Source organism: Fundulus heteroclitus, chromosome 19 (genome assembly GCF_011125445.2).
Source record: "Fundulus heteroclitus isolate FHET01 chromosome 19, MU-UCD_Fhet_4.1, whole genome shotgun sequence".
Taxonomy (NCBI): domain Eukaryota; kingdom Metazoa; phylum Chordata; class Actinopteri; order Cyprinodontiformes; family Fundulidae; genus Fundulus; species Fundulus heteroclitus.
This window is the reverse complement of record NC_046379.1, coordinates 938,000-956,658: the sequence shown is the minus strand read 5'-3', so window position 1 is coordinate 956,658 and position 18,659 is coordinate 938,000. Positions and strand designations below refer to the sequence as shown.

The window sequence follows — 18,659 nt, the reverse complement described above, 5'->3', positions numbered from 1 at the left end:
AGAGAGAGAGAGAGAGTACATGTATACTGTATCTATTCTATAATTGGTTTGATATTTAAAGTCTTATATATAGAAAAAGTACCATTAAATGTGTTTTTGCAAAATGGTTGGAAATATTTTGGTGGAGTCTAAAGGACTGTGGCTTGGTAGGATTAATTAAAGAAAATTGGGCTGTGATTATTTTTTATTTGTATAAAACACAAATTAAATATCTTAAATAGAAAAAAAGCTGTAAATTGAATACATTGGTTTTGCTGTGCAGCCTCTCTGTTTATTGGAAAACAAATTCAACAAACAGCTTCAATGTAGTAATTGATTTCATAAGATCCAATTACAGATTAGGCACAACATGTTTTCCTTGTATGTGGATTGTTATCTCAACACAAACAATTATTCATATAGAGTCTACATGTGTTTAGCTTTTTTTGAATAATGAAAAAAAGCCTCATGTTTACTTATTGGAGAATATTGTAGCCTGTCTCTTTAACATGTTTTTAACTTTTATGATGTGCTTTCTTGCATAATCACTTATTTTGAACATCTTTGATGTAATCCATCTAATGTACTCGTCAGATATTTTCTTGTTTAGCATGTTGAAACTATGTTGCAGTTTCAGAAAACGACATGCTAAGATGATAGTTTGCTTCCTAATGAACCCCATGCAACACAGATGTCTGATTTTAATACTTGATCTGTGCAGAAGAGAAACAGCGGTTTGCAAAACAGGTAAACTAATCAAAGTTGGCTGCTGATTTCCACATAGTTACACAGATCATAAAAACCAACAAACTGAAAGCCTGAAATCAACTGGCTTCAATTTTCCTGCTGAGGTGCAAAACGATTACACATTAACAGGTTGTGATTTATGTGTTTTCACTGTGGAGCTAATGCATACTGTTTTTCAATCTTCAAAGGCAATTTAGAGTGTAAGGTTTGCTCTTTTCAGTGCGTCTGAATGTGTGTGAGCAAAAAAAAGTGCTTAATGCATCCCTGGTGTAGATACTCAGGCAATCCGGGCGTGACAATTTGGGATGCTTGGATGAGAGGTGGAGTGTCTTCAAGAAAAAAGATGAGAAGTCAAGTTGTGTTCTACTTAAGCACTTTAATGCATCCCTATTAAAAAAGCTTTTGAGAAAAAAAGTAATATATTACAGATATATACTCACAGGACACAACTGAGTGGAATTTCACTTCAGTAAACCCCAGAACATTATGGAAGTCTGTTAACGCCATAATCAATGTGGAACCCCACAGAAAGCAGTTAATCACAGAGGATGTTTATAAAGCGGATGAACTAAATGACTTCTACCTGCAGTTTGTGAACCAGGATCTTACAAAGGAACCCAAAACAACCCTACAGTCTATCACAAATCTTCCTGATCATCCAGTCACTAAGTCACTGTTTGGTCACACCTGCACCAACAAATCCTTCCTGCAGGGGACCTTTGCCAATGAGCCAACACCGGCTTGGTGCCCTGGTTTTCAAAAGTCACGACTTTTCCTCTGGATGAAAACCATCATCATGCCTGGTCCAAAGAAGTCAAGTCCATTGGAAAATAATGACTGTAGAATATTAGCTCTCTCCTCCAAGGTGCTGCAATACTTAGAAAAGTAGATTGTAAAGCAGAAATCAGCCCACAGCTAGACCCTTGCCAGTTTGCAAATAGGCAAAATAAAGGTACTAATGATGCTCTAATCGACCTTTCTCACCTGGCTCTGAAACATCTGGATGACCCCAAAGTCTATGCCTGTTTACTTTTTGTCAATTTCATTTCAGCTTTCACACCATTACAACCCCATCTACTGATGTGGAAAATGGCTAACATGGATATCAAATTCTGTAATTATTAAATGGTACACATTCATTCTACCAGATCACATTCAGAGGGTGAAAGGTAACCCCTCTCTGACCCAAAAACATCAGCGCAGGTGCAGTGTCACATTAATGGCAGGGAGGGAGAGTGTGGCATGGAAACCTCTCTGACTAAAAGGTAAGCTCTCCTAATTAATTAAAGCTGTCTTAAAAGCTGTCGAGAAAGATTGTCACTACATCCATCCTCTATTAGAAGAATCAGTGCTGAAAATGTCACAAACAATCCTGGCAGACCCAACCTATGTTCTCCAGTATCACCCGCTTCCCTCAGGCAAGAGCTACAGCCCGGCAAAATGTAAATTAAAGCCATTTAAAGCTTTGACCTTTTGTCATAAAAAATGCTAAACAAGTCAATCACTGCTGTGGTTGACTTTCAAATAATCTGGACAGCTGTAGTATACAGGCTGCTGTCTTTTTTGAATCTTTTAAATCTTAAGCTGTGGTTTATAGTATATATATATATATATATATATATATATATATATATATATATATATATATATATATATATATATATGTATGTATGTATGTATGTATGTATGTATGTATGTATATATATATATATATATATATATATATATATATATATATATATATATATATATATATATACACACACATATATATATATATATATATATATATATATATATATATATATATATATATATATATATATATATATAAATGTTTAAATGACTTATATTTTACTTTGAGCTTTTACCATTTCAGTGTTAAATTGCACCATTTTATTGCAATATTTACTTTTACGTCAGCTTCAGAAAAGTATGTTGAATTGCACTGAGTACAGTTTGGGATTACTGGGCCGGACCCAGTTTAGCCTTCATGGGAGCCTTCATTTTTCATAGATTTAACACGGAGTTGGATCTATTCCTTAGAGACGTTGACATGATAGCGTCACACAGTTGATGTAGATCTTATCGTGGCTGTGCACCCATCATTCCACCTCACAAAGCGGCTTTGTTGGAGATCTGGTGACTGTGGAGGCCAATGGAAGCGGGGGAAAAAAACCATTGATATAAGACAGGATGGATCGCTTCCATTTCTGATCCTTACCATCTGAATGTTGCAGCTGAACTCCAGACCACAAACAAGCTTCAACAGAAGGGAACCAGACTTTGACTCAGTTTCTTTTTTCTGAATACATTTCAATACCAATCCAGGAGTCACACGAATTGTGCCGGTTCACACTTCAGCAACCTGCAGTTGGAGCGCTGCTCATTTTAAGTACATGCTCCAAGTCCGATGCAAATCAGCTAGCCACCCGTCACTCTCCAGGGTCATTACAATTGAGTTATTTGGTGTGAGTTGTTTTCTTGGCCACCTGAATCATGATGGAAATGTAATTTCTTTGGAATGAATTACAAAGCAGGGTAATAAATGCTTGAAGTCTAAAACCAAGAGCTGCTGGTCCTCCTGTGCCATGTGTTGATGTAGCTGTTTGGTTTCTCTGGTGTAGCGTGTGTTGGTATCACAGCTGTGTGTTTTTGGCATGTAGAGAAATATATTTGTTTAAGTAATCATGTTAGGAAAGAAAAGTTAACAGCCACTACATCATGTGAAGCAATGAGCACCCACCTAAACGTCAACATCTACATTTGGGAAAACATATGTTTTTAAAGCCTTTAATTTCCATAAAAGGAAATAACTCTATAATTAATGTAAAGATGCACTTTAATGCTGACATTGTACCTTCCTGTCTTCTCATTTGTGTGTGAAAGGATTTCAGCCAATATGACCTGTTATTTTCTGCAATAGGTAGAACAGTAAATCAATAGAGAGAACCATCGTGACAGAATGCGGATGTTTCAGCTCATGGTGGTACTGACAGTCCCACTGGGATTTTTTCTACAATATTCTTTAATGGACAGAGGATGATGCAAAAACTCCAGTGGATGAATATTTTCTGGCTTAAGTTAAGGCAAATCCTGTAAAATGGTTCTGACAGGTTTTGAGAAAGTGAGAAGATGAAAAATACAGACTAGCTTAAAAAACACAAATCTGACAACTACAAGTGGTGGAGGGGCAATGTTTTAATTATGTTAAGATAATCTCTAATGCGATTTACTTTTAAAAGGCTGGGCTGAAGATCTGAATATCAGGAACTACATCAACCTCACAGTGCAGCAGAATGTGTACCTCTGATCACTGATCCTGGTCTCACTGAGTGGATTTTATCGTTTCAGACTTACAGACTTATCGTTTCACACAGGCTCCCCAGATGTTTAGACAGTCAGTGCAATGATCAGCTCTAATGAGAGCCTGTACTTGTAAATGCTTACAGTGGTAAGAATATCTATAATTGACTGTTTTTAACATTACTAAGAACAGGGACCAACAAAAACTCTACAAGCTAAAGTCACTCTGGTTAAGACTTTCTAAAGTACGAAGTAAACAGTCCACAACTGTGAAGAGGTACATTGTTAGAATATTTCTCAGATTGATGTCAATGTTTAGTGTTCAATATTGCCATGCTTAAGAGCAGCCAAATAAAAGAAAATTGTTCCATTTCCATCCATTTGGGTGAAATAAACACAAGTGCAAATAAATACTGAGGTACAGCAAAACAGGACCAATATACAGTTAAAGTTCCTGTAACGCTGCGTCCCTTATCCACATAGGGAGGAGATACCAAACCTGTTTCAAACGTGATGAGATGTAAATGCTAACCTTGCATGTCAAGAGCTAAAAGAGAATTCAAGTAAAGGAACCTCAACCCCAAATATCATGAGCAACATAAATGATCAAAGCCCTGCGAGAGCTGGCACAAACCGAGCTAAGATGGGAAGCTGAGGAAGCCTGCAGGAGCAGGGCTGAATACTACCTGACAGAAAATGACTCAAGAGTTACAGCACACAACTACAAAAGCAAACCAACTGCACTGGAGAGCCTGTGGTGGAACATTTAAATAGTTTCTGTGCTCATTTTAAACTGCTATGTGAGCTACAGACACACTCCTGGCTTCCCCATCACCAGACTAATAAAATCAATCAAACATCTGGTGCTGGAATCCAAGATGAAAGAATAAAAGGTCAGATCATTTAATGCAAATAAATCCAGCCGCACCAGACAGAAATGTTTATAAAGTTCTTCAGCGCTTCCTCTGGTGATGGTAACATCCTGTGACTTCCTGTTTGCTTAGGCTTTAAGTGACATTTGACTTTAAAAGTTATAGAGCATCTTAAATTACTGCATTTGAGTTGGGTCACTCTGCTGTCGATGAGAAAGCGCTCCACAGCCCACTGCCCCCTCTGGAGGACATTGCGTCTCCAGAGGGGGCCAGAGAGAGCCTCCAACATGACTGCAGCCACCTGGCAGGGCCCACAGGTATTAAATTAACAACAGCTTCTTACTTTTAAAATGTGAACATTAAACTACACGATACTGAGAACCTTGTCATCATCCTGAGTTATGTGTTATGATTTGATTATTGATCTGTAATACAGTATAAAACAGATTGTTATGTTATTTATTATAGCACCCCATTTACTGTTACCCATTTTACTGAAGGTCATGTGCTTTTAAGTTTATTATGCGACTAAAATTAGACATTTTTATTTGCACAAAAGTAAATCAGAGTGATTAGGCTTGAAATGGTTAACTGAGTACAGATTTACAACAATTATGAATCACCTGCTTGGAATAAAGAGCAGTTTCAGCAGGGAGCTAACCCATCAGCCACGTAACGATTTCTCAATAACTTTAATAGCTATTAAGAGCCAATCAATAAACCAATTGGCAGCAACAGTACCCTGTAGGTTGGATTCGGTTGGTTTATTCACCACCAATCATTCTGTGACTCTCAGAAAACAACAAATATAACGGAGAAACTCCAAAAAAGGTGGTATTTCTCCAAAGAATAAGACAAAGATTATTTAGATATAATCAGTTAAAATAAAATTCTAATAAATAAAGCTACTTTTAAAAAAAAGATGATTAATTATTCTCCTCAGAGGGTGCCGCTTCTAGGTTTTAGGACTGCTATTGTTAAACCTCATCTGAAAAGCAGAAAATGACACTGGTTCACAACAAAAACATGCATAGCTGCATGGATATGGAAATACGTCCACAAATATTAAGGATATTTAATAGTTGTAAATGATCTACATAACAAAAAAGTAAAAAACTGTTTCACGCTGTCTTTGGTATAACCTACCAGTGGTTGATGTGATGTCTATAATTCCTTCAAGCATCCGACTATAATTAATACTTGTAAACTGAAGGGATGGTAGATTTCTTTAAATCTTTCACAATCAATGGACAGCATATATTTATTTTTATCTAGATAACCAACAGCTAACACATGATAGAAGCATGGAGGCGGGGGTTGCCAGTTCCTCCATCCAGCTGCAGGGCTTGTATGGTTGTTGTTTCAGTGCACATAGCAGCAGGTGCATTGGCAAGAAATGAAAGTACGACCAGGCGATTTACAGTGGAGAAAATAAGTATTTAAAACTGTGCCAATTCTACAATTGTCCCCCCTTAAAGAACAGAGAAGTTTCTAATTTTACTACATTTCTGTTCATATAGTATGATTTTTTAATTATTCAATTTCACTTCCTTGCAGAAGAATACGTATGTTAACCCCTACCAACCAGCAATAAATCTAGCTCTCAAAGACCTGCTGGTTCATATTTAAGAAGCCCTCCAATCCTCCACTCTTTACCTGTATTAAGTGCATCAGTTTGAGCTCTTTACCAGTAGAAAACATTCCTGTCTACACACACAATCAATCACACTCCAACTTCTCCACCATGGGCAAAAAAAAAACATTTCTAAGGATACCAGGGACCAAATTTTAGATCTGCACAAGGCTGGGTGATGACCTGAGAGAGAGCTGGGTCTACAGTCGCACTGTGGCTACGCCATCATGGATTAAGGTCCTCCTGCCTAAGCCAGCACACCTCCAGGCCTGTCTCAGCTTGGCTTATGACCATCTTGATCCAGAGGAGGCATGTGAGACGTCATGTGAACAGATGAGACCAAAAAAGAACTATTTGATATAAACATAAGAACAAAGACCAGTGCATTCCAAAGATCACCATCCCAGCCATGATGCATTGGGTTGGAGACATCATGCTGTTGATATGAAGGTCTATGGGTCAAACTGAGCTTACGCTGCATAACCAAGCAGTCCCCTTGTTTCTTCAAGTCAGAGTAATTTGTCTATAGTCCATTTTTAGCAAAACTTGATTGGCTTTAACTGTGAACTTTGCCATATTTTCAGGAGATTTTAAGTTTGTATATTTCCTTTCTCTTCAGGTCCTTTGTTTGCCCAAATGATCTGTTTCCCCTCAACATTTTCACACTTACATGTTTAGATAATTCCCAACCGTAAAACACAAGTCTTTGAATCCTTTGGATGGCATACTGTTGCACCCAACTACAGTCCTGGAGACCTACTATCCTGCAACTCTGGGATGGATCCCTTCTACAACACGCCTGAATCAGATGAATGGCTCCTTACCAATCCCTCCTCAGCAGAGGTGGCCAGGAACCAGTTACATTTACTTGAGTAACTATTTTAAAAGCAATATACTTCTAGAAGTAGTTTTCTGCACCAGACATTTTACTTTTACTTAAATAATATTATGAAGTATCATTAATTGTACTTGAATGCAATTTGTGGCTACTCTTCCAATCTCCAGTGACGTCACCAAAAAAAGGAAAAAGCATTTTATGTTTCAGTGACAGTTCGTACACAAGCTTTATTTTTCTAATGATATCTGCTAAGCCTGCTTTGACAAGAATCAAGAGACTTTATTGTCATTATTAACCAAAAGGACATTTTGGGGACACATTGGCTCAGAATTTACATGGATTCACACAGATACAAGTCAAGATATCTATGTCATCTCAAGGCCAAATGTATATAAAGTCAACAGTATATATCATCACTTGATGATATATACTGACACTCTGTTTCAAAAAAGTCTAAATTGATTACTGTAAGTATTGGTTTCAAAAGATTAATGCTGCAAAAATGATAGATTTGCAAGTGTTTGTTCCCGCTGTCTTAATTACAATTTTAGAATGATATTTCTTTCCTCTGCCATTGCCCTCTCTAATATAGAAAGTACTCCTAGATCAAAGCTTAAGGGCTCTTTTCTGTGTCTCAGCCTGGTTCTGGTTCTGCTGGAGGTTCTCCTCCCTGTTAAAGGGGAGTTTTCCTCTCCACTGTCGCTTCATGCATGCTCAGTATGAGGGATTGCTGCAAAGCCATCAACAATGCAGATGACTGTCCACTGTGGCTCTACGCTCTTTCAGGAGGAGTGAATGCTGCTTCAGATGACATGATGTTAGTTGGTGCTAAATAAATAAACTGAACTGTATTATTTCAATCAGTTGAACAAATGGTGGGGAGGGGTGGATTAAAACCACTGGAGTTTCTTTCAACAGATGAAAAATGAACGTCGGTACAGATATTACAGGACTATTCATACCACAGCGCATCCCACAAAGTGTAAAAATAAAGATTTTCTACAGGAACACCTTCCATGCTGGAGGAGGAAGGTAGTCAATTTCTACAATGGATTCAAGGTCAGACCAGAAATGAGCTGGGTTCTCGTAAAAATAAAAGATGCTGTCAGCATTAGATGTTAAAATACCTCTCTGTGAGGTGGGTTCTGGATGGATGTAAACTGCAGAGATGTAGGACTGGCATTTGGTCAGTTTACCTGTTTTTTCCAGGTTTCTGAAGCCGCATGCAGGCAGAAGTAGTAGAGAGCAGAGTATGATTCATATTGTCTGGTTTATGTGTGGAGACAGTTGGCTCTCAGCTCCTGTCCACCAGAATCTGATTCTGTGATCAACAGGAAGAAAGAAGCGGTGAAACCGGGGACTCCTGCAGCATCCTGTGTTGCCAAAAGCAGAACATGATTAGTTTAGTTAGCAGGGGCTGCTGCTTTTGAGTCATGCCTTACTGGTTCTTTGTTGGCTTTTGGCAGGAGGAGGAGGCATACATAAATCTAGGATGGCTGCAATGAGTGAGGAGGATCTGAACGGTAATGGCTGGCAGCTGCAGGCGTGGAGTTGACTGACCAATAGTCAACAGCAGATGTGTCTGTAGAACAAGGCAGAGAATCCATGTAGGTGTGAAGACTTTACTATGTGGATCCTCCCTGAAAATTCACAGTTTTGGTGGAAACGTGATGTGGATAAAACACAGAATGAGTAGAATGATGATGGAACCATCTCATAAACCAGATCTAATTTATCACGTTTTTATGTTAATGTTGATGCTGGTCTTTCCTGTTTAAAGTAAACCTGGACAAAGTGAAGTTTCTGCTACTGAGTTATCTGGTAGAGGGGCATTTTATATGCACACTACCATTATTATAATAAATGGCTTTTATTGAATAAACCAGCAAGGTGCACTCTTAGTGTTTTACCTGACTTCACGCTTTGCCTTTAAAGCCGATGAAATATTGGTGAATTGTTTAAGGTTTCTTAAATGCCAGAACTTGAAAGCACTAAAATTAATTTGATCTCATTCAAGCAAAGACCTGTTGCTGATCTTTTATTTATTGTGTCACAGAGGACTCTACGATGCTGCTTGGAAGATTGAAGGCGACTCTGATGGGTTTTATTTTGAAATCTGCGGCAGGAAGTAGGTCTCTGCAGTTCGTTTATACTTTACTGTGATCATGTTCGCTGTGCGGTGAGGATTAACTGTGCGGGAGAAGCGCCCTGCAGGAGCACCGAGGAGCGGGACCGGACCGGGCAGTTGCGCGCTGCGCGACGGGGACAGGAGGACAGCTTCAGTGGGACGTTACCTGCTTTTCTGTTCTCTTCTCTTCTATTCGGTTCTGTTTTATTCTATTCGGTTCTGTCTCTAATTGGAGACAAGACGCACAGAGTTAACAGAGGCTGGGGCCGGATAGACTCGGAGAGGGACAGAGAGGGAGTGAAGCGTCTCTGAACAGATTTACCTGCTTTCCAAAGAGAATGCGAGCAGGAGAGCCCCTCATGGAATTCTAGGAGTGCGTAATAACCAGCCGACTCTGTCTGCTCAAATGGAAATGAGAATAAACGGAATAACTTGTTATTTCCCTGGAATAATTTCTGTCTTCTGCTGGAAATCGAGTTTCACCTGGACGAGGTTGATTTAGTAGGTGGGCGAAGAACATTTGGGGAAAAAGAAGAAATAAAAAATAAAAAATACGAGGGTTATAGCAGGGACGATTGGTGAGTTTAGGTTCGGAGAACCACTCCACTTTCTCTGCCGGATGATATTTCTCTCGCCCCGGGGATGGAGGGATGAATCCGGGAGAGAAAAAGACGGGGGAGAGCAAGAAAGAGAGAGGAGGCAGAAACGGAGAAGGATGTAGTCGTTGGGCGCTGAGAGAATGCAAAACGGACGCACCCCTCTGAAAGAAACGGATTGAACTCTAAACCCGAGCGGAATTAACTCACACCTAAAGGATATTACGCGCATTTACCACGGCTCGACACGTCACATATGAGGAGGATATTCTTTCATTGGAACCTGAGTGGAGTTACAACTACATTCATTATTGGCATAAGGATGGGATTTGGAGAAACAACTGTGCGCTGAAACAGTGGGAAGAAAACACATCAGGGAAGAGGTAAATCTAACGGATGTACTCCTCTTTTACGCACAAAATGGCTCTATCTATCTATCTATCTATCTATCTATCTATCTATCTATCTATCTATCTATCTATCTATCTATCTATCTATCTATCTATCTATCTATCTATCTATCTATCTATCTATCTATCTATCTATCTATCTATCTATCTATCTATCTATCTATCTATCTATCTATCTATCTATCTATCATCCTCGGCTGTGTCTATTAGAGTAGACGGATGGTGGACCAACAGTATTGAGAGTTATCTAAAATTCTTTGCTTCGACATTTGGTGATGATGCTGAAACGGGGCGGGTGCATACTATAGGGACAGAGGGGCATTCAATATATATATATATATATATATATATATATATATATATATATATATATATATATATATATATATACGTACAAGGTCAAAAGTGTCTGGTTTAATTCAAAGGGGCTCAGTACTTGGTGGATCAATGCGTGCAGGCTCCTGGCAGGACTGGCATCCTATCAGCTGCAGCTCCGTGCTCACCTAAATGTGTGCTTCAGTGTGCGCGTGCTCGCGCGCGCACCGTGGTGGAGAATGCAAAAGTTGCGCGCATGCACGGCGCTGCTCCAGCTGTCCGGCTGAAGAGCCTGTGCTGCGGTTTTCAAAGTGCACACCCACCGAGCTGCATGTAGCTGCGTTAGGTGGAGCAAACATGGGGGGGGGGGGGGGGAAATATCTGATGAGGCTGATTGTGTGCGTGGTGGAGCCTCAAACCTTGTTGGCTGCATGAGATTGACCGTCTGCGCTGTTGTTTCTGACGTCATTTGGCACTTGTAAATGAGGACTGTGCGTGTGATATGACAAAGCCTGAATCAGGACAAGCTTTTAGGGATTTAGTTGGTCTAGCAAATCATTTGCTTTAAAACTATATAGATTGAAATAAAACTCATTGTTGAAGCGTTTTACCACACAGTCTAAATTATTTACCTCATGTTGTCTTTGGCATTTTTATCATGTGAGGATTTTGTGAGGCATTCACAGAATTTGCTCAGGAGAAACTTAATTGCAGTGAAACGCCCTGTTGGAGCAGGAAATATAATGGATATGCCATGTTGGAACACAGAACAGGGGAAGCTGCAGAAGCCATGAGTCTTCCACACGCAGGGTTTTGTCTTGGATGGAGTCTACTCCTGCTGCAATTGCAAGTGGTCCCTGGCTGTCACAGATTATGTGGCTTTTGAGAAAGGATCATTTCATTTTTGTCTAATTTTACACATTTCCTGTTGGAAGGTTTCATCTTCCCTCCAGCCCAGAGAAAGAAATTGGATTCTTTTTAGTATGGAAACAGCTGAGAGTTCTCACTGCTTGCCTCCTTTGTTTTATAGAAGGCTATAGAATCGAAACATATCTATAAGGGACCATGCATTGCTAATGGAAGATTTTTTATTGTAGCTATGCTTTAACAAAGATTGTTGGGCAAACTTGTATGTGGCCACTGATCACATAATATTGAAAAATAAAATATTGCTTTAAAAAACATTCCCACAAAAGATTGTACTGGCTGGTCAGTAATTGAATTATAATGTGCATTTCATCGAGAAAAATGAAATCATTTTTACCCAGCCTCCCCCACTTGGGGTTTGTAGGCTGAAAACTCTTAATCTGGGGCTGCTGCAAAGTTAACATTTGGAAAGCCTTTTCTCCATCCACCGGTATGTAGTTATCGTCGGTACGGTAGTTTGCACTGATTGATCAAGGCAATAAATTTGTGCGCACGAGCCACTCATGCTGGTGTTAATGATCCGCGGATATGGTGGCATTATGCAAATACCTCCTCTGCTCTAGAAAAGGAGAGTAGGGAAAAGAGCAAAGGGAGAGAAGCCAGTGATGTTGAGTAATTCTAGTTCTGCTCATCCCTTCATATCTAGTCTATGAGGGCAGCTCTGCTGTATCATTAGGTTCAGGATGAATAGTATAGTATTTGAGCAACAGGTTTTATTTTGAATCGGTACTCAAGAATTTATGACAACCAAAAGAAGCCACGTTTGTTTGATTTAGTTACATTTATGCTGAACCTTTACACAAAAATCTTCCCTTCTCCAATATTCTTCTTCTTATTTACAGCATCCAAAAAATATTAGTTGAACAAAGTTGTCCATAGCGCTGAAGACGACGGGAAATGATGCATGGTTTCAAAATAATTCTCAAAGAAAACTCTTATAAACGCAACGCGTTCTTCTGCTCAGACAGACAAGGAGAGGTGACTAGATGCAGAGAGAGATTGTTGGGAGTATTTTCCTACCAGCAGTGGAGAGGCTGGTGGTAGGAAGCTGTCCTGATGCAGGGACATCTGAAATGTCTCTGCATGCGACTGAAATCATATGCAGGAGTGTGAGGGTGTGGGGTCATTATCGAGTGCAGCAACATTTCCTGAGAACGCCATCAGAGAGTCTGGGGGAGGAAAATAAACAGGCTAACTGACAACAGAGCTGTCAGGCAAACTTGAAAGTTTCCCCCCGGCTATTATTTTCACCACACAAGCATGAATGAAAGGGAACAAATAAAATTTACATATTCAACAAAAAAATGAAGAATTTGACCAAGGATAAATATGGCAAACAATTTCTTAGCTTCTTGATGTTGCAGGATGACAGTCTACGCTTCTGGCACCATCAGATATACTTGTTCTTTTTTTGTTTGCTTGCTTGTTAGTTATATTTGAAATTTGCCAAAATATTTTGCTGCATTAACGTTAGAGTAGTGGAAACACACACGGACCAGTCAGTTTGTGTCACATATCCGTTTCCAGGATTGATTCAGGTTTTAATTCAGAGGTGCTCCATGTTAAGTAGACACACATCCACCTAGCATACCTACACATATGAATAATCATCCTGTAATCCTCAGATCACACATTAAGTAGTAAGGGAATAAGTAGCGAGTTGACTCAGAGCCACATTAGGAGGAAAGAAAAACAGCGCTGTGGTCCTAGCTGCATCAACTAATGGCTGTTATCAAGTAGATTTATTTATTTCCTATTTATTTGTTCACAGCAACTTCTGTGCATGTGGCCCAACCCAAACAGCTAGCTCAGATTCATTCATTGTATTTTATCCTAACTTTTTCTTTTATAGCCTGCGTGGTAACCGTGGTAATTTTTAAATCTATATAAATGCAAGTGTGGATAAACAGGAAGAATAACGGAATAAAATAAGGTTTTAGATGCAGCTCACTGGTGGATTGCACTGTTTTTAGAACAAGCTGGTGGTCCTCGGGGCTCCTTGGAGCCCGTGGGCCCCATGTTGGTGACCACTGCTGTAGAGTTTGTCTCAAAGGAGGTTTACCAGAGAAGCAGCTCCTGGGTGCTTTGTGTCTTTCAAACGTAAAATCACTTACCAATTTTATTTAAAAAATGCAGTCGTTTCTACTCTGGTCCTCATATGTGTGGACATTATTACAACATTCAGAACAAAGCTAAAAACCAGCTGACCAACACTCACAGTTTATGAAATATGTTTTTGTAAAATCATTTACTAGTTAATACACTTGCAAGGATGCCTTGAAGACATAATAACTGTATACACTGCTCAAAAAAATGTAAATGGATAGTTTCTGATTACAGTACAATAATAAGTTTGTTAAACTTCTGGAATAATGACCTTTTCAGTCAGGTAGTAGAGGAGGTTGGTAATCATTGTCAGCTGAAAAAACAACCTTATGTGCTGTGAAATTAATAACAGGTCCAATAATGAGAAAACCTCATAAAAAGTGGAATGGTTTTGCAGGTGGAGGCCACAGGCATGTTGTGGTAAGACTGGCATTTCCTGGTTGTAGGAATGGATACCAGTAACAGGCCTAAAAGCTCCCCTGATCTATATCCAATAGAACATCTCTGGGACGATGTTTAGATCAGTTTGTTCCTCAGACTGTCCAGGAGGTCAGTGACGCTCTGGTCAGGGTCTGGGAGGAGAAATCCCAGGACACCATCCATCATCCTATAAGAAGCATCCGCTGACATCAGGCATCCATACAAGCACGTGGCCGCCATCTAAACTACTAAGGACTATTCTGAGTTGCATTTCAGCAAATTCAGCCTGCTGCATTTTTTTTTTTTAGTTTCACTTTCTGTGACATTGAATTAAGCCTCCTGTGAGTTGATAATTATTAAATGATGTGGCATCCTTTGGCCTCCACACATTACCCATTCTATGTCATTAAGGGATCCCAGCAGGATTTGGTCTCTATTTAAGATCTGATGCATTTTCAAAGTGTCCCTTATTTTTTTGAGCAGTGTAGGATACATAACTATACATACAGATTTCTTAAATGAAATCAGAAAATGCAGTGATATTTGTTTTTTATGAATTGTTGCCATGCCAACACTGAAAACCACACTACCCAGATTGTGTCAGTGCCATCACGTAGCTCTAAATAAGTAGCTTATTCTTGCCAAGGCAGGATTAGTCTCTGAGTGACTTAACTTAAGATCATGATTTAATCTATTAGTGAGACTGTAATTAAACTCAAATTGATTTCCATATTGTTGGTTTTTAAAACCAGGGTTGTCTGGGAAACTCAATGCAAAATCTGTTTAATTGGAGGTGAAACAAGCTATTGTCATTTCTTCTGTAGACAAAATCCTGCCTGGAGAAGGATGCAGCATGTCTGGTGTGTACATGGGCGTCGTGGTGTGCACGGTGGTGCGAGGGTGAGGAGAGGGTGACATGACAGATGTGAGACATGTTGGGTGATAATGAGCTGTGTGCACTGCAGATAAAATATGTGTGAAAGCGACACAATGCAGACAGACATTTGGCTCAATGCCGAGAACACAACTTCCCTGTCTGCAGAAACATGGATATTGATGTGTGTTCATAAAGGTAGATTTAAAAGTCATCATCTAGAAACTGATGTCATCATCATTATCATTTTACATTATCTTATAGGCAGAACCACTGAAATGCTGCTATGCTTTAGATCCTGCCATAAATGTTCAATAAGGATGATGTTTCTCTGTATTTATTCTTCTCAAAGCCAGTTTAGATGTGTTGTGGTGATAATTTTTCCATTTCATTTAGTGTATTTCACCTGTAGAGCAAAATAACTCCACAACATGATGCTGTCACCACCATCTGTTAAGGTTGGTGCAGTACCTTTTGGTCAAAAGCCTTACCATGACATCCTTCAACAAACTTCTACTCACTGCGGCTAAACAGCTCCATCTTTGGCTTCTCTGTCCATCAAACATTTCTCCAGCAGACATTTGGTTTGTCAGTGTGGGTAGCTGTAGATTTCACCACACTTTGAGGCTTTTATTTTGGAGCAGGAACCTTCTTCCTTGGTTGGCACACTCCTTCTATTAACTGCTGTTTCAGCAGTTTCAGGTACGTGGCAGGCTAAAGCCTATGTGGTTTGCAGCTTAATGGTTAACCCTTTACTTAGTCTTCTATCATCTAAGGGGGACCAGTTTGGATGAAGATGAGGTTTGTCTGTCTTTATTCTTTCCAAAACCAGTTAAGATGTGCTTCTTGGATATTTTCTTTCTGTACCACCTATTTTATTGCACCAGTACCACCAGCTGCAAAACCCTCTTTGGCTGATATTAAACACTGCAACTTATTTTTCGCTAATGGATTCTTTCTAATGCGGCACTCAGACTATGGAACAAGTTGCCACAAAATACAGCTATATATTTACACTGTTGCCCTGAAGTAAAATGTTTGGAGCTTTATTGGAACTGAAGAAATGCTTTGTTCCATTCAAAGACATTGTTAGAAAAGTATTTCTTCTGTGCCTATAAAAACTGTTTGTATTTTCTATATGTCTCTTATGAGACTAAATATAACATTTAGCATCAATTCATTGACTTTTACTTGTGGTTCAGGACTTTGCTGTTAGCTTTTATAAATGCCAGGCTCCACATCTTCCTCCTGCAGAAGTAAGTGAACATTTCTGCTGAGTTTGTAAAACCCTGAAAGTCGTCTCCACTAACAGCAAAGCATTCTGACACTGTCAACCATGGCCTGTTTTTATGCTTTTATGGGTCATGAGTCTAGCAAACAATCTCTATAAAATATGAGAAAGCTTGACGTTTAATTGACTTACTTTCTTTGACTTTTGTCCAATCTGAACATAAGCAAAGACTCCCAGATCAGAGTTAGAAGTTTCCTTCTTTTTCAATAACAGCAAAGAAGCAGATTGTTCAGGGTAAACTCTTACCTGCAAAAATTTTTATATTTTGTTAATCATTTAACAATAATTAGCAAGTGGACAAACAAACATCAGCAAATACTTAAAGAGATCCTCATCCTCACTTACAACAATGCCAGAGATTCTTACTGTGTTAAAAGAACATAATGAATAAAGTATGAACTGAACTCATATTGTCTTTCCTTTTGAGTATTATCTTAAGAAGCTGATGATTTAGGTGAATATTAATGGGGAAAACTAAGCACACCCCATGATGCATCAGTTTTTAAAACCACCTAGATGAACAATACTACTCAGCCAGTTTCTGACTTCATCGGTCTCTTACATGGAGGTTTCTCTCTAACTTTGAGGCTCATTGAGGTTTACAGAACTTGGCCATGACTTTGACTAGGCTGTTGCAACACCATGAATCTTCTCTGCTGTGTTCTGGATCACTATGCTATTGATGATCCAGTTTGGCTCGAGCAGCCAATGTTGATAAAGGTTCTACTAACGCGGTGGTGAAGATTCAATTGTTGGTTATTGTTGGAGAAGACCTGTTGCTGATTCAGTGGCAGCTTTGCAGATGTTTAGTTTGCAGTCAATTTTGTCTTTAAATAAATAAGCCATACTTTGACATAAATGTATTTTTCTGTACTTGTGAAAGACCCTTTTGTCTCATTGTGGACTTTGGATTGACCAGAAAAGTAACTGCTGACACTGCTGCCTTCATTAAGTTGGTCCCAGTGATGATGATGATGATGATGATGATGATGATGATGATGATGATGATGATGATGATGATGATGATGATGATGATGATGATGATGATGAATAATCAAGAGTATTTGTTTAGGAGAAGCTGGGTGATACTTTCACTCTTAAATCCTGTGGAAACAGTGAGCTTATAATTAGTTTTTTTGCCCTCTATTATACATCTATTTGGAATAAAAACAAGGAATTTTCTACATATGGATTTTATGTTTATACTGCTCTAATACATTCTTCCCTAAGGAACATTAACATTTATAACTATAAATGTTTTTGTTAGGATACAGTAGAAAAAAATGTAATTAAGAACACTACTCCCTTCCCTTGTTAATTAAAACTGGTGCAGCATGCATATGTTGCTATGAAAGACCACCTTTTGTTGTAGTTATGTAAAACATTCAACATACTTTTTTTCAAGCATACTGAATATATATATATATATATATATATATATATATATATATATATATATATATATATATATATATATATATATATATATATATATACATATATTAATGCCATATAGATCACTGCATTGCTGCTGCAAGTGTGAGGTGACAGGTTCAGAAATGCAGATTCTGCTTGCATTGTGGTTACATTTTTAAGATATGATTTTCGGCCTTCGTCTTGGTCACTGAGTTGTCCTTCACCACTTAGCTGGAGTCTTTACCTCAAATGATCTTTGACCCTCTCAATGCTCCTTGGGTTTCAAGCTTTAGGGATGTCCAAATTAAGATTATTGAAATGATTTAGTGCTGATACAGCAACACCACATAAAGCCGTTTTAAGCAAAAATACAATAAAGATAAGCTCAGTGTTGTAGCATAATTGTGATGAAACAGTCGTTTTTCTGAGACACGCAATTTTGGGTTTTCTTTACCTGTAGCCATAATCATCAAAATTATAATAAATGTAAGCTTGAACTATTGTACTCTATGTGTAATATATCTCTATAAAGTGAATGTTTCTTTTTCTAAGATGACTGGCAAAAAATATTGTGTGTATGTGTGTGTACACACACACACACACACACACACACATTGTGCTTATGAGTAGGAAGTGTAGTCTTTAAATTCCTCCCTTAAAAGAGAAAATCCACCTTAAAATAGAAATAACTGGGTCAAAACTAAATCAAAGAACTTACAAAAGAAAAGAGTTAATATTTTTTGAAGATGACGGATGGTGACAATCATATCCTCTTCCTCGTGTCTTTACTGGGGCCATATT

At 38.7% G+C, this 18,659-nt stretch overlaps 1 protein-coding gene across 2 annotated transcripts in view; it reads left to right on the top strand.

Moving 5' to 3' along the window:
* Positions 1 to 9,535: 9,535 nt before the first annotated feature.
* Positions 9,536 to 18,659, top strand: part of LOC105939749 (leucine-rich repeat and fibronectin type-III domain-containing protein 5) — a 150,395-nt gene continuing 141,271 nt past the window's right edge. For both annotated transcript variants that reach the window (XM_012882027.3, XM_012882026.3), the window contains exon 1: positions 9,536 to 10,482. The gene's annotated coding sequence lies outside the window, so the exon portion shown is untranslated. The remainder of the gene's footprint in view (positions 10,483 to 18,659) is intronic.